This window comes from Camellia sinensis, chromosome 1 (genome assembly GCF_055761805.1).
Source record: "Camellia sinensis isolate YWXY chromosome 1, ASM5576180v1, whole genome shotgun sequence".
Classification (NCBI taxonomy): Eukaryota; Viridiplantae; Streptophyta; class Magnoliopsida; order Ericales; family Theaceae; genus Camellia; species Camellia sinensis.
Window position 1 is genome coordinate 114,070,804 of NC_138961.1, and position 15,794 is coordinate 114,086,597.

A 15,794-nucleotide genomic window follows, 5' to 3' on the forward strand; every position below is an offset into this window, starting at 1 on the left:
AGAGGGATTGAATTTAGGCTCAGTAATCACTTAAAACAGAGTCCGGATGAAGGAGATATACCTTTTCGAAGTTGGGCTGAAACAAGAGTTCCGCACGTGCGGAAGTCTTTACCTCGCGTGCATCCCAAATCCGTTCGAATGGAAACACTGGCCACTCGAGCACCCAAAGAGAAAAATGAAAACCTCTGCTTTTCTTCATGTTCCGTTCATGCGGAGCCCGTTGCCACTCGGGCAGTCTGGGCAAAGTCAGACAGTCCGAAAATGGTTCAAAGATGCAAACTTCCCAAACTCATTTCCACGTCCAAATCAAAGTGAAACTCACTCATAAATATGATATACTGGCATGATTTAGGTATAATTCTACATTACACACTTCAATCTTGCATCACCATTAGATTCATCGTCTAAACTATTTACGTATACAAGCTCAATATACATACAACATGGTGAATCTTCCTACAAATCTTGGTTGTATGAACCATCTAGAATTTATTTCATGGAGTAATCACAAGAATGAACTCAAATCAAGCAAAAATGAAGACATTTCTTGATTTTATGTCAAACACTTACACAACTCAAAACCCTAAGTCAAAATTCCCAATTTCCTCTTGATTTCAAGCAAAAGATGAGATATACACAAAGATTTCAAGTAGATTAACATACCTTAGTTCAAATTTAGGATTTACTCCTTGAATCCCTTACAAAATCCTAGCTTATCTTCTTCCTCTCTCTCTAACTCACTCAAAGCTCTCAACAAGAAATGAAGAACTCAAGAGGTAGATACACATATAAGACTTCGGCTCATAAATCTTAATTTAATCATTATGAATCATAATTTTTCAAAATTTCACCGTAGACTCTAAAAATTATGCTAAACACAAATATGAAGTCAGTTTTGGCTTATCGCGCCTCTAAGGCTTTCAATTTCAGTTCAAAGTTGTAATTGCAATAGATTTTCCTACATTCAACAGATATTATTCCAAATTCACATAATTCATGTACTTAAACTTGCAAATTCATATCAAACACGTAATCACATGCATAATTAAGCATATTACGGGTTGGGTTATCACATGTCCTAGGAACTTAACTTCTTTCAATCAAAATTCACACTTCCCGAACTTAGCATACAGTTTGTGGGCCCTAAGCAACTCAAGTATAACTCGAAAATGTTTCTCGTGCTCCTCATCAGAGGGTGAGTGAATCAAGATATCATCAACAAAGAAAACCACAAAATGGTCTAAGAACTCATGGAAGATTCAGTTAATCAAGTCCATGAACTAGGCAGGTGCATTGGTTAACCCAAAAGGCATCACTAGGAACTCATAATGGCCATACCGTGTACGAAATGCCATTTTTTGGATATCTTCCTCTCTTACTCTCAACTGGTGATAACCGAATCTCAAATCTATCTTGGAAAAACAACAAGACCCCTTTAACTAGTCAAACAAATTATCTATACGAGTTAATGGGTACTTGTTCTTAATGGTTACCTTGTTCAACTTCCGGTAATCAATATAAAGTCATAACCCGCCATTTTTCTTCTAGTGAAAAGAGCTGGTGCTCCCCAAGGTGAAGTACTAGGGTGGATAAAACCATTAGTTAACAATTTCTGGAGTTGAATCTTTAACTCACTCATTTTGGTGGATGCAAATCTATATGGTGCCATTGAAATCGGTGTCATGCCAGGCACTAAATCAATAGAGAACTCAATCTCATGGTGAGGTGGTAAACTAGTGAGATCCTCGGGAAAGACAACTGGGTATTAACAAACTACCCTTGGTAACTCAACTCGGACCACATCACTCTCAGCACCCAAGAATGTAGCAAGAAGGAGACTAAGCTCACCCGACCACGCTGATCACACATAGGCAATAAAGCTCTATCAACTCTGTACCCTATGAAATAAAAACAATCACCACTCGAGGTACATACAGTAATCCTCTGACAGTAACAATCTATGATAGCCAGATATGATGACAACCAGTCCATACCCAATATAACATCAAAACTTGACATCTTAATCAACCCAAATGCAAAAGGAAGTTAGCGATCGGCAACCTCTGTCTCACAACCTCGACACCCCTGTTCTAATACAATCTCACCACTAACAGGTGACTCTGTACTTAGTAGAGATACTAACCAAGCCAATTCTAATCCCAATGCCAATGCAAATGCAGACGAGATGAATGAATGAGATGTACCCGTATCAATTAACACATTGGTAATAGAATTACACAACAAGAAGTTACCCCACACTACCGAAAGTGTTGGCACTAAGTCTTGAGTGGTAACAGCATACACACACCCTATAGGTCTCTGCTCTACCTGCTCACCCCTCGGAGTACAAATCTGATGCACGGATTGGGTCGAAGAGGTCCCATGATTGGCCCTCAAGGCATGTACTGACTGGATAAGCTGATGGCCTTGTGTCTGTCTCAAACCAGACGTAATAAGTGTGCAGCCCAACTGAGGAAAAAACTTCTTTATATGCCCTGACTACCCATACTGATAACAAGTAGGCGGTTTTCCTCTTCCCTGACTTTGACTCTGACTCTGAGAACAAGCCGAAGACAGTGTTGATTGTTTCCCTCCTCTTCTCTGTGAGCAAGCTGGAGATTTGTGACCCAATTGGCCACACTTAAAACAAGTGAAACCTCCCTAATTACCTCTTATTGAGCCCGAACTCAGCATAGGGAACATGGATCTAGACTGTGCTTCCTGAGACTGCTATGGAGTATAACCACTCTACCTCTTACTGTCTCGAGTCTCACTCTGAGCTTCCTGACTCCTCCTTGAGCCCCTCATCTGCTCTTTCTCCATCTGAACCATGGTCTCAAGATGAGCCGCTGCCTCCACAAGGCGTTCGTAGTCCCTAATCATTGACCCGACCACTTTAAAAAGAAGCCCGATCATCAATCTCTTCTTAAACTCCACACAACGGCGTTCCATCGTCACCACCAACTTCGATGCAAATCTAGAGAGGCTAGTAAAAGCTATCTCAAGCTTGGCTATAGGTGTGCTCAACTAGTTGAGCTTCAGAAACTGATTCCTCAATTTCTCCCTAGCAGTAGAAGGCAAAAACTTGTCCTGGAAGACATTGTCAAAGGCCTTCCAAGTCACTCCAATATGCCCATGCACATACTTCCACCATTGACCCGCATCTCCCTTCAGCTAGAAAGATGCCAAGTAGACGTCCCCGAACGCCCCGGGAGGGAAATCCCGTTCTGTTCATTTGGGCTCACTACAGTTCAGACTCAAAAGTTACGGTCCTGTATCTAATCTCGCAGAGTGCAATGCAAGACCGATGAATCATCAAAGAGTCTAAATCCGGCCAATCATTTTTGAAAACAGATTTTTTTGAAAGAAGTGCCAAACATGGACTGCTTTGCTAGATACAGAGTCGCCATCTAAATATTTTATTTTGGGGAATTTAGGAAACCCTGACTCGTTTTCCTAAGGCCACGTGTCCGTCATCACCAAAGTTGCCTCGGCTTGGGAACTTGGGTACGATTGGGGAAGGTCACTTCGTGAGCACCCTCACTCGCCCGATCAAAGATCGGCCTCTACTAACCATGATATCGAGTTTTGAAAATATTATGTGCTCTTATTCCGGTTATTAGCCTAGATTTACTACGTGATACGCACAGCATACAAGTATAGACTGGATTGCCTGAATTGGAACAACACATCTGATGTTTGTTTATTTTGAAGATAGTTTGATGGTGCTACTCGCAAGTAGGCTAAGACGTGGATTTTGCCACCCTCAGGTGGGCTTAGAAAACATGATTTTGCCACTCTCATTCAATGCATTGTTCCAATTCAAATAACCCAACCTCCACCCACAGGCATTCAGGCAGTTATATCACATAAGCACATAGCCTCATGGTAAGCATGCTATCATGGCAGTCACTCACTCGCATGCAAGGATGCTAAAGCATAAACATTTACTGAGTACTCCGAGCTAAAGAAAGAAGCTAGTTAGAAAACATGCATGAATCCTAACTATGCTGAAATGCCTAATGCAACAAATGCAAGAATACAACTAGAAATAGGCTTAGCTATCCTAAGAATGGCATATGAGATGCTACAGCTAACACGTATTCAACTTGGAATTGAACTACAATGCAGTTAGTATGATGCGCCAAGCCTGGTGCATGCAATACAGATGAATGATGCAAACATACAAGCATAAGTATGCTAATTGAAACATGCCCTAATCTAACCATCATAAGCTGTTAATAAAAGGGAGAAAGACGTGGCGTTGGAAGGCATACATCACACACACGCACACTTATTACAACATTGCCCCCTCTCGAGGGGTCCGGATAAATAATACAGTCCGAATAAATAACAGCTACAGCTAATTATTACACAACATTAACTAATTAACAAACTAGCTAAGTAAGCATGTAAACTACATGAATGTGACTGCCTCGACTCTATTTTGGGTGACGATGGATGCATGCATGCTCGAGTCGCCTCATCGGGAAATTCCATCGCGATGCCTCGCCTCGCCTTTGTTTGCAATTGATCTCAGAAACTTGCACAAAGCTCCAGAAGGCTGAAACTCCACCTTGGGAAGGCTGCCGACCAGATATTGGCTTGGGAAACACCTGCTGACCACCCTTTGTGGTGGAAACCAAAAAAGGTGGTCAGCTTGCCAGGAAACCGGGTCGGCCGACCACTTTCTGCCCCTAGATTCTGGTTTTTCTGCAACAAAGGCAAGAGGGAGAGAAAGCAAGGTATTTTCAACATATGTGTGCAAGACCACTCTCCCCGTCCCTGCACGAGCTCAAGGGAGTGTAGATCTCGATCCTCGTGCCACCAATCACGCATCTCGATGCATGATGGCTGAGAAGTCAAATTGCACGACTCAATGGGACGTGAATGCACATATAAGCAAGTAAAGCCAACAACTCTATCATGGATAGTCAAGAGTGTCGGCGACCAGAAATTGAGACACGTTTTATCACTTTGAGTACGAAATGCCCCTTGTTTCCCGTGTTTGGACTAACTCCTACTCCAAACACAATTTAATATGCATGACATGCACAAATGCAACTAGCATGCAATCCTAATGCAATGCGACCTAACCATGCAAACATCCAAGGATGAGATGCAAATATGCTACTAGCATACACAATGCTATAAACTATATGGCATACACAATGCGACTAACGACCTAGCATACGCAATGCACACATGAAGATGGACATACACAAAGGCATAATCAAAACATACACAATGCGATGGTCAAACATGCAACAACATGAACCGAATGGCATACACAATGCAAGGTGGACTTAAACCAATATGAGTGGACCTCAGCTACACTCAAATCAGTGGCCATATGATGAAAATGAGACAACTGAGATACATGCAAATATGCACGAATGCAAAGAACCGATCCTAAGGCGCAATATGCAACTCTAACTAAGCATGGAAAATGATAAAATATGGCATAGAATGGCACATGATACAGCTCTGAAATGGCAGAAAACATGGTCCTAAAACATGCAAATATGTCACACAATGCATGCTAGGGGGGAGGGGGGGCTCGGGTACCGAAACTAGTGAAGTGTGTTATACTAGAGGTACCCAAAGCAATGCACTAATGGCAAAACCAACCCCAAATAGACCCTAGGCAGATCTGAAACAGTGGGGAAATGGCCTAAAATGATGGTTCCGAATGCAAAGAAATGGAGCTCAATCAATGGTCGGTAAATGAGGCATATAAGCCCGACTCTTGAACACATTTAAAGAGTACAAAACATTGCAATATGGCATTCAAACAAGCTCTAAAATATGATGTATAATGGGCCCAAAACATGAACACACCTCAGTATATGCATGGAATGGATCTCAAAACTCAAAGTTAAGCCTGGGTATTGAACTACAAGCATACAGAACAAACATCATTCAATCATGAGACTCAAAAATAGAGCTAGGGTAGTCCAAAATACGCACAATATCAGTTTAAGGCATGGCCAAAAGTGCTAAAATCAAGGGTCAACACAGCATGCAAAGAAAGCTAGTGAACCATGAGTTGTACTACAACTATATGAAGCATATGAGAGCTCACCGAACCAGCCAAAAACAGAAGTATTCCATGCCAAAATATACCCAAAAACCCACTGAAACTCAGTCAATGCATGCAAGAATGATAGGTTCCTTTGGAAGGCCATGCAAGGGGTTATTCTACACATGTATGATGGACATGCAAAATAGAAAAACTACCTCTGGACAGAGGTTATGAGGGTCCTAAAACCCACCAAAAAGGCCTTGAAATTAGTCCAGGAAGCATGGAAGTGAAAGCCCCTTTGAAAGGCCTTGAATAGGATTGTTCTACACATGCATAATAGACATTCAAAATGGCCAAAAGGGCTCTGGATAGAGCTTATGCAGACCTTAAAACTCACCAAATAGGGTCTGAAACATGACTTCAAAACATGCAAATAAGGGGCCCTTTGGAAGGCCAACAAAGCTAGTAAAGAGAATAAGGGGTGAGAGGGTCACCCCTCTATGATTTTGAAGCTCAAAGACACATGTTAGCCACTGAAAATCCACTGGATTTCAGTGGCTAAAAGGCCAAACCAAGTCCAATGCAAATGCTCAAATGCATAGCTCAAAACATGAGGAAATGAAGCATTGAAGGGGGTAGATGACCCCCAAAAGAAAAATGACCTTAAGTAAACATGTTTATGAGATCAAAATAAAACTATTTTCAGTTTATGTCGAAGTCCAAAAATGCTTGTAAATAGAGCTAAGCTATGGAGCAAAACAATGTCAAAATGGGAGAAATAGAGACTTACCCTTGTAGCACAGCAATGCAGCAAGCTCTGGACCAAGAAAGTGAGTCTCCAACCTCTAAAAATCAGCTCCATGATGCTTGGGTGGATGGTGGAGGTGTTGAGCTAGGAGGTGTAGCGCAATGGGTGCAAGAACAATGGAGTTTGAAGCTTGAAGTAGAGAGCTATGGAGGGAAGTGTATGTATGCCTTAGCTAAAATGTTCAACCTTTGCCAAAGGAGAGGAGACCCTCTCTTATAGAAGACAAAGGGCCAAGGCTTCTTGGAGAAGCCTCAACAAAGGGTCAAATCCTGGAGGATGGGGCAAATGCCTCCCAGCTGGCACAGGTGTAATGCACTCAAAAAGACCAAAAATCAGAAGGCTGGCCGACCAGCTAAGGTGGTCAGCCGACCACTCTCCTTGGTCGGCTGACCAGGGGTCAAAAGGGTCAAGTTGAAAAGGTGGTCGGCCATACCAGATTGGTGGCCTCCCAGGTGAATGCAACACAGTGGTATAGTGGAAGACCAGAAATTGTGGCCCAAGAGAGGGGAAAACCAGCTTTCTAGCAAGGTTCAAAAGGGTCAGGAAGAAAAGATGGTCAGCCTACCCATATTGGTGGCCTGCCAGATGAGTACAACACAATGGTGGTATGGGAGACCAGAAATTATGGCCCAAAAGTGAGGGAGACCACCTACCTGCCAAGAAAACTGGCTAGAGGAGAGAGAAAAGTGGTCTCCAAGGAGAAAGCTGGTTTCCAAGAAGAAAAGGTGGTCTCCCACCCTTGTACCACCTTCCTAACAATGAAACTAGAGTCCATGCCAAAAATGAACCCTGACCGATGCAAAACGAGGGTTCAAGGGCCAAAACGCGCAGCCGGGGGCCCCAAAAACTGACTGTTAAGCACCGGAAGTGGCGTGCGACCACGAAGGTGGTCTCCCGGGCTACAGTGTCCCTCTAGGGAGAGGAAACAAGGTGTGTACCAAAAACCAGAGCAAACGGAGGTAGTTAAGCGGTCCCGAACCGAGGCACACGACCGATAGCTCTAAAAAATCGAAAACTGGTCCCCAAATGGAAAAAATGGCCTATGAGCACGAAACGTAGCCTACGGCCACTGAGAGATGGTCTACGAGACCTCTCCCTTTCTTTGGAAAGAGAAAATAGAGAAAACAGGACTTGGTTCGCAAACCGAGGCAAAGCACAAAAGAGCCCCGAAGTCCGGAGGCAAGGCTCTCAGCCGAGATTCCGCAACCTCAGAACGAGCACAATATGCATCATCACTGAGCGCTCAATCGGTGACATCTGAGTCTTAAGGTCAGTCAAAAATGGGGTGTCTACACCAAGGTCACTCTCAAACCGTTGTTCGCGATGCCAAGTATCTCAAACGTTTTCACCATCTGCTTGAGCCATTCATCCACTTTCAGAGGCTTTTTAGGATCTCCCAAAAACTCATCCGGATTAGACCAAAAGAACTCCCTCTTCAAAAATGACGGCCCTATCTCAGCAACATGGGCCTGGACTTGATTCTCAACTCTGAGAATGTCCATGGATTCCATTAAGGTTTCGGCCATTTCACGGGCCAAAGTGCCTATGGCCTGACGATCTACTGGTTCGGCCACATTGGCCTGACCAACTCCTTATTCCTGCCTCGAAATTTCATCGGGTAATGGCATTTCTTGTCATCTAGGCCTGCCATGCCTGCCACCACGACGTCCACGTCTTGACATCCTGTTGAAGGTAACAAAAGCGATTAACACATTCACAATGTGCTCAAGCTAACTCACTCGCGTCCTAATATGATGGACAACATATAATTCACTCCATATAAGCACGTAGTTACATAAACACATACAAATTTCATTCCTGGATAATGATCATCCTGCGACATTGCTAGAGTTATTGCTCATGAAAGGTGTGTGTGGATTACTTGTGTGGGTGTTCCAGTTAACTTGTGGAGTGTCCACACTTTCACAGATATTGGTAAAGTATGGGGGGAAGTTTTTTAGTTGGATGACAATATTCTTAATCACAAGTCCTTCCAGTATGGTAAGGTAAGAATTATTACGAATAGATTTGAGTTCATAAACACAGTGATCAAGGTTGAATGCAATGGTAAGTTTTTCCCAGTTCGTGTGTGTGAAGATTTATCAGTATTTGTCACTCCTTGTGTTTGTCAACAACAAAGCCTAGGGAGTGAGGAGGCTGCTTCCAAATCTTAGGAACAGGTTGATCAAATGTCAAAACATGATAATGGAGATGAGGATAATGAGAATGAAAATACAAATACAGGGAAGAAGGAAATGTCAAGGAAAGATGATGTTGTAAGCAAAGAACAAGGCATGGTAGACACAGATGTAGAGAAAAAGGGAAGAAGCAATAAATGAGAGTCTGTATCAGCCGTAAAAGAGACTGGGTGTGATGTGGAAAATCCAAGTGATGGAGGTGACTGTATGGAGGTAGGTCTGCAACAGGTAGATAGCTCAAGAAAAGAGGTGGCAAATGCAATTCAAAAAGTTACAAGTCAGATATGTTCCACTGGATTCATTAGGAGTTTTAGTGGACCAGAAAATTTAAGGCCCAATATCAATTTAGAGGTTGTTTTAAATGAGGCACATCTTGGGGACTTCGCTGATGGGCCCATCATAGAGGCTTCTAACCTTAGTGATTGTGTAGAACACATTCAATTAAGTCCACTGGTTATTACATCAGCCCAGCAGGGTGTGAACAATAGGGGCTTTACAACAATAAGGGGGAAGACTAGTGAAAAAGCCATCAATCGTAGTATGAGAAAAGGTGTTGATATGAAGAATAGGGAAAAGACAAACCAAAAGCAACTGAAGAACAAGGGTGTGCTGTTCAGCAATGGTCTGCAAAAGGGAGCTATATTCCAGGTAGCAGCTATTGCAATCTCATTATCAGTCTCCCAGAGTTCAGATTCAAGGAGAAGGAGGAAGATGTTGACTGAAGCACAAGCCACAGTTCAAGTTGGGAAAATTTTAGGGATGAGTTGTGACGGCAAGGAGGAGGAGGTGGTAAACAAAATAGTTGAGCTAGAAGAAAAGGATCTTGAAATAATGGAAGGCATAGGTGCAGCCTCCTAAGCCAATTGGTTGTTTCTAGGAGGTTTGGTGTATGTTAGTAGTTTCCTTATGAAGATATTATCTTGGAATGTTAGAGGGCTAAGAAGGCCTGAAAAGAGGAGGCAAATAAAGAATTTGGTTACGAATAGAAAGATTGATGTCCTATTGTTACAAGAAACAAAGAGGTGCAGTGTTGATGCAAATTTTGTTAAGTCATTATGGCCTTGGGAGGAGATGGACTTCATGGAGGCTGGTGTAGAGGGTAGTGCTAGAGGTATGCTATGCTTATGGAATCCAGATATCTTTGTACTACAGGAGTGTTGCAGTAATAGAAATTTCGTTCTGTTGTCAGGTACTTTAAACCACTCTTTTGATTGTGTTATAGTAAACTTTTATGCTCCAAATGAAATACTAAAAAGAAGGCAGCTATGGGAATCTCTAGTGAAACTTAAATATACTTTTGTAAGGCCTTGGTGTGTAGGAGGTGATTTCAATGAAGTTAGAGTTATGAGTGAAAGGAAAGGGTGTTTGAGAAGGGATAGAAGAATGAAGGATTTCAATGATTTGATTGATAATTTGGAGCTGATTGATATCCCAATGATAGATCTTTACATGGTGCAATACTTTGGATAGGGATAGGTGGAGTAGGATTGATAGATTCCTAATTGACCAGAAGTGGTTGGAAAAGTTCTTATTTAAGCAGTGGGGGGCTACCTAGAAGTATCTTTGACCACTGCCCTATATTGTTAATGGAAGATGAGAGGGATTGGGGTCCAAGGCCATTTAGATTCATATATGCTTGGGGCTTACATCCTAATTTTAAATCTGAAGTAAGGAAATCTTGGGATAATAATCAGATTAGTGGTTGGGCTAGTTATAGGTTAATGAAAAAGATGGGGAATCTCAAAGCATATCTCAAAAGATGGAATTGTGAAGTGTTTGGAAACATTGATGAGCAATTGAAACAAGCTAAGGCTGAACACCATGATTGGGATATTAAGGCTGAAGGTAGGAACTTGATGGAACATGAGGTCAAAAGGATAAGGGAGGTTAGAAAGCTAGTCTGGGAACTGAACAAAAAGATTGAGTGGTTATGGCATCAAAAATCCATACTGGCATGGTCAACCAATGGGGACAAAAATACAAGGTTCTTTCATATCTTGGCTAGTAGCAGGCAGAGGAAAAATTTGCTAGATTCTGTCAAAGAGAATGGTGTCATCTATGATCAGCTAGATGTTATGAAACAAGGAGTGCTGAGAAATTTTAGCCAATTGTTTTCAGAGGATTGGAAGATTAGGCCGAAATTGTCAGGAGCATTTGTTTCAATTGGTCCTGAAGACTCAGAGTTGTTAGAGGCAGAGTTTTCAGAGGAGGAAATTTGGGAAACAGTCAATGATTGTGATGGTAACAAAGCCCCAGGGCCTGATGCGTTCAATTTATCTTATATCCAGAACTGTTGGAATATAATGAAAAGGGAGGTAGTGCAACCTATGTCTGATTTCCATTCTAATGGTAAGTTGGCTCGAGGTGTGAACAGTTCATTTATTACTCTAATTCCCAAAAAAGATAATTCATTGGGTCTGAGTGATTATAGGCCTATTAGTTTGGTAAGTTTAGTATACAAAATTGTTGCCAAGGTCTTATCTAGAAGATTGAGAAAGGTACTTCCAAAGATTATTAGTGATTGCCAAGGTCTTATCTAGAAGATTGAGAAAGGTACTTCCAAAGATTATTAGTGAAGTGCAATCAGCCTTTTTGAGTGGAAGGTGTATCCTGGATGGGGTGCTAATTGACAATGAAGTGGTAGACTGGTGGAAGAGATCAAAGAAACAAGGCATCATCCTTAAACTGGATTTTGAAAAGGCATGTGATTCAGTAAACTGGGAGTTCTTATATTCAATGTTGAACAACTTTGGTTTTGGAGAAGAATGGGTGAGGTGGATGAAAACATGTATCTCTATAGCTAGAGTCTCAGTGCTAGTTAATGGCTCACTCATTACATAATTCTCTCCAATGAAAGGCCTCAGGCAAGGTGACCCACTTTCACCCTTCCTTTTTAACAGAGGGCCTTAACTTATTGATGTCAAGAGCTAAAGAAGTGGGTTTGATAAAAAGAGCTTCAATTGGTCCAAGTGATCTGAGATTATCTCACCTTTAGTTTGCAGATGACACCATCATATTTTGTGAAGCAGATTGGGGGAAATTATTACTATTAAGCGAAATCTTAGATGTTTTGAGATATTGTCTGGACTTAAAATTAATTTCCACAAAAGTCAGGTTTGTGGAATAGGTGTACAGGATGATCTAGTGAAAGAATTTGCAAATAGGCTCCATTGCCATAGCCAAAAGCTGCCTCTGAAGTATCTGGGTCTGCCTTTAGGAGCAAATCCAAGGAGAAAAGGTACCTGGCAGCTAGTGGTGGATAATTTTAAGAAGAAGCTAGCTCTATGGAAGAGAAGATGCTTGTCTTTTGCAGGTAGAGTAACCTTGATAAGATTAGTGCTGTCTAGTTTGCCAGTCTATTTTTTTTTATCTTTGTTTAAAATGACAGTGGGTATTGTAAAATCACTTGGAAAAATTCCGTCTAATTTCCTCTGGGAAGGATTTGAATTAAGGAGAAAAGTGCATCTAGTTAGTTAGAAGGAGGTATGCTTGAGTAAGTTACAAGGAGGTTTAGGGGTCAGAAATTTGAGGGAGGTCAATGATTGCCTATTTCTAAAGTGGTGGTGGAGGTATGGTGGGGAGGAGAATGCTTTGTGGAAAAAGGTGTTATGCAGCAAGTATGGTGGGTTTGGCAGTAGATGGAGTCCGTTACCTGTGGTTTCAGGCATGATGTCTATTCTGTGACAGGATATCTTATCAATGAATCTATCTAATCTTGCTTTGAGTGCATTCTTTTCAACAATATCAAAACAGTGGTGGGAAATGGTAGAAGGATTCAGTTTTGGGTAGATAGATGGCTTGGCAATCAGAGTCTTAGTGGAGTCTTTCCCATATTGTTTTCATTGTTAGCAGAGAAAGGGGAGTCACTGCTGCATTTTGTCCAAAGAAAAGGAAAGGATCGCAGCTGGAAGCTTGCTTTTAGAAGGCCCCTATTTGCTTGGGAAGAGGAGGAAGTTTCCAAGTTGAATGTTTTGTTGCATAATGCACCTACCATAAATGCTTTGGTTGAAGATTCTTGTCTTTGGTTAGCACACTCTTATGGGTTTTTTTACTGTGGCATCAGTGTGGAAAACATTGGAATCATCCAAAGGTCTTGTAAAATCCATTACAAGGACCATTTGGAGGAATATAGCTCCACCCAAAGTGCAATTCTTGAGTTGGCTAGCTTGGAGAGGTAGGATTAATCCTTAGTTTTTTTTCTTAGAATTGGAGTGTTGAATCCTAATGCCAATCCACTGTATGTGTTTCGCAAATCTGAAGTAGAGACCATGAATCATGTGCTACTTCATTGTCATCTGATGTGGGGAGTTTGGTCTGAAGTTGTCAATTGGTGGAATTGGAGTTGGTGCATCCCAGGTTCAGTGGAGGATCTACTTTAATGGTGGTCAGGTATTAGTCAGAAGGCTAAGGTGAAGGAAATTTGGAAGGTAGTTTCTTTAGCAATGCTGTGGTCTGTATGGAAACTCATGAATGAGTGTGTGTTTAAAGAGGCAAATCCAGATTTTTCAGAATTAACAGAGTTAGTGAACGTTAGAGTTGCTTTATGGGCAAAATCAAATTTGAAAGAGATGCAGTACTCAGTGCATGACATTGTATCTAATTTGAAGTGGGTATGTTATTGAGTAAAGATGGGAGTTGCTGCTAGTTAGAGTTGGCTGATCTATCCTGTGCTGCATAGCTAATCTGTTTTGTGCTCCTCTGTCTCTTTGCTGCTCTGTCTTTGTGTCTGTGTATTTTAGGACTACATAATAGAGTAAGGCAATGTTGTTCTTGTGCTGCTGTATGCTGTTGATATATGATGCCGCAGTAGGAGTCTCACTGATTTGGAGCTGCTTTTGGCACTGGTTTGCTGTGTAGGTGTCATACTATTTTGCACTAGACTGCATGGTGGCTTATCCATTCTCTTCTGGTTACTGCTATGAGAATGGAGTGAATCTTGGTGTAGTATGCATCAAATGGAGGTTGTTGGATTAGGCTTAAGGATGCTACTGAAACTGTTGTGATCTGTGTTGTATTGATCTGGATGGTGGCTTCTTAAACCTCTCTTGGTTGTTGCTGTCAGAATAGGATCAAGTCTGAATTGGTTGAAGGAGTAGGCTCAAGCCTGGTGTTTTGGTAGTTGTTTGAATTGGTTGGTGAAAAGTCTATTGCTGCATCTTGGTGAAAAGTCCGCTGCTGTATTGGAGTGAAAAGTTTGCTGCTGACTTGGAGCTGTTTTTGCACTGGTCTGCTTTGTGAGTGAAGAAGTGGAGGAGTTCTGTTGCTGTATTGGTGTCTGAGATGGAGTTTTGTTCCACTGGTTTGCTGTTTTGTTTTTTGCTTATTCCCTTTTTGGTTGGTTTCCCATCAACCTATTGGCTTGAGCTAGCAGATGATTGTGCATTCTCCTTGGTGTCAACCTAGTTGGGATTAGGGAGGTTTGCAATGATGTTTTTTGCTCTTGCCTCCCCTCCTTGTTGATGTATACCATGATGTATTTTGTTATGTTATCATCAATAAATTTTTTTTTTTTTTTTTTTTTTGTTGATCGAAAAAAGAAATATCGGTGATCAAGTGCTCTTCTAATAGGAATTTTAGAAACTTGTAGACCCAATCAATATTTTAGAAATTAAATCCCATGCCCATATAATCACATAAGCATGTTATTACATAGCATACCAAACATACAAACATTTCTATCAAGCGAGATAAACCCATTGTGGTAAAAACCACTTCGTACGTACCTAAAGTATTCAAGCCTAGTACGCTCTGATGTCAAGGTGTAACACCCTGAAATAAATACAATAAACCACCCACAATATTAATAAATAACGACAATGGATATACATGATTCTTCGAAAATATATATCCTTTAATTTCATATGGTTCCATTTTACAAGAGGTAACATATGCAGTTACATGTTCACAAGTCCTAACCCTGAACCTATAGCATTTGATACAAATGAAAAATATAAAATAAAAGTTAAAGCAAATAAGAAATGCCCTAAAGGCTACAATTTTCCAAGACTAAGCTTGCTTACAACAAGAGTGAGTCTGAGCTCAATACAAATATAGCCCTAGGCTTGTACAAAACAAATATAACAGATAAGCAAAAGAAGCTCTCGCTCCAAGTCCTCCCAAGCTACTGCGTTGGCAGAGGCATATCATCAGCAACTAAAATGGTTTTCCCATATAGGGTGAGCCAAAGCCCAATAGAAATAATCTAGCACAACATATGAATCTTAACAAAGTTATAAGGCGAATGCATATGCAATGCACGTGCCAAAAACATTTTATATCTCTTTTAAAACCCTACAATGCCAGGTTATAACGCAACTCATAAATCATTTCCTTTACAATAAAAAACAGGGTAGTGAATGACACTCTAGGAATTTCAAAACAAATATAACCTTTCACGAAAATTTTGTCCGTAGAAAATCGTAAACTGGCACCAATGTAAACGTAGCCTATACAATCACTACTATTGTCGTTTCACGAAAATTTCGTTCGCGAGATCGACACCCATATATATGTGCGGGTTTTTGGACTTTTACCATAGACACTCAGGCCAACTTATTTCAACGTGACAACACTTCCTAAATTCACCATTTTTTCTCGAAACAATAAACATTTCTAATGTATAAGTGTAAGATAATGCTAAATGTAAATGAATGAGAAAATAGTTTTAATTCTCCTAATCCCCATGCAATTTCTACAACAATCATAACTATCCTCCACCGATAGTCCAAAACAAATATTTCTAAACAAATAAACAATTATCAAT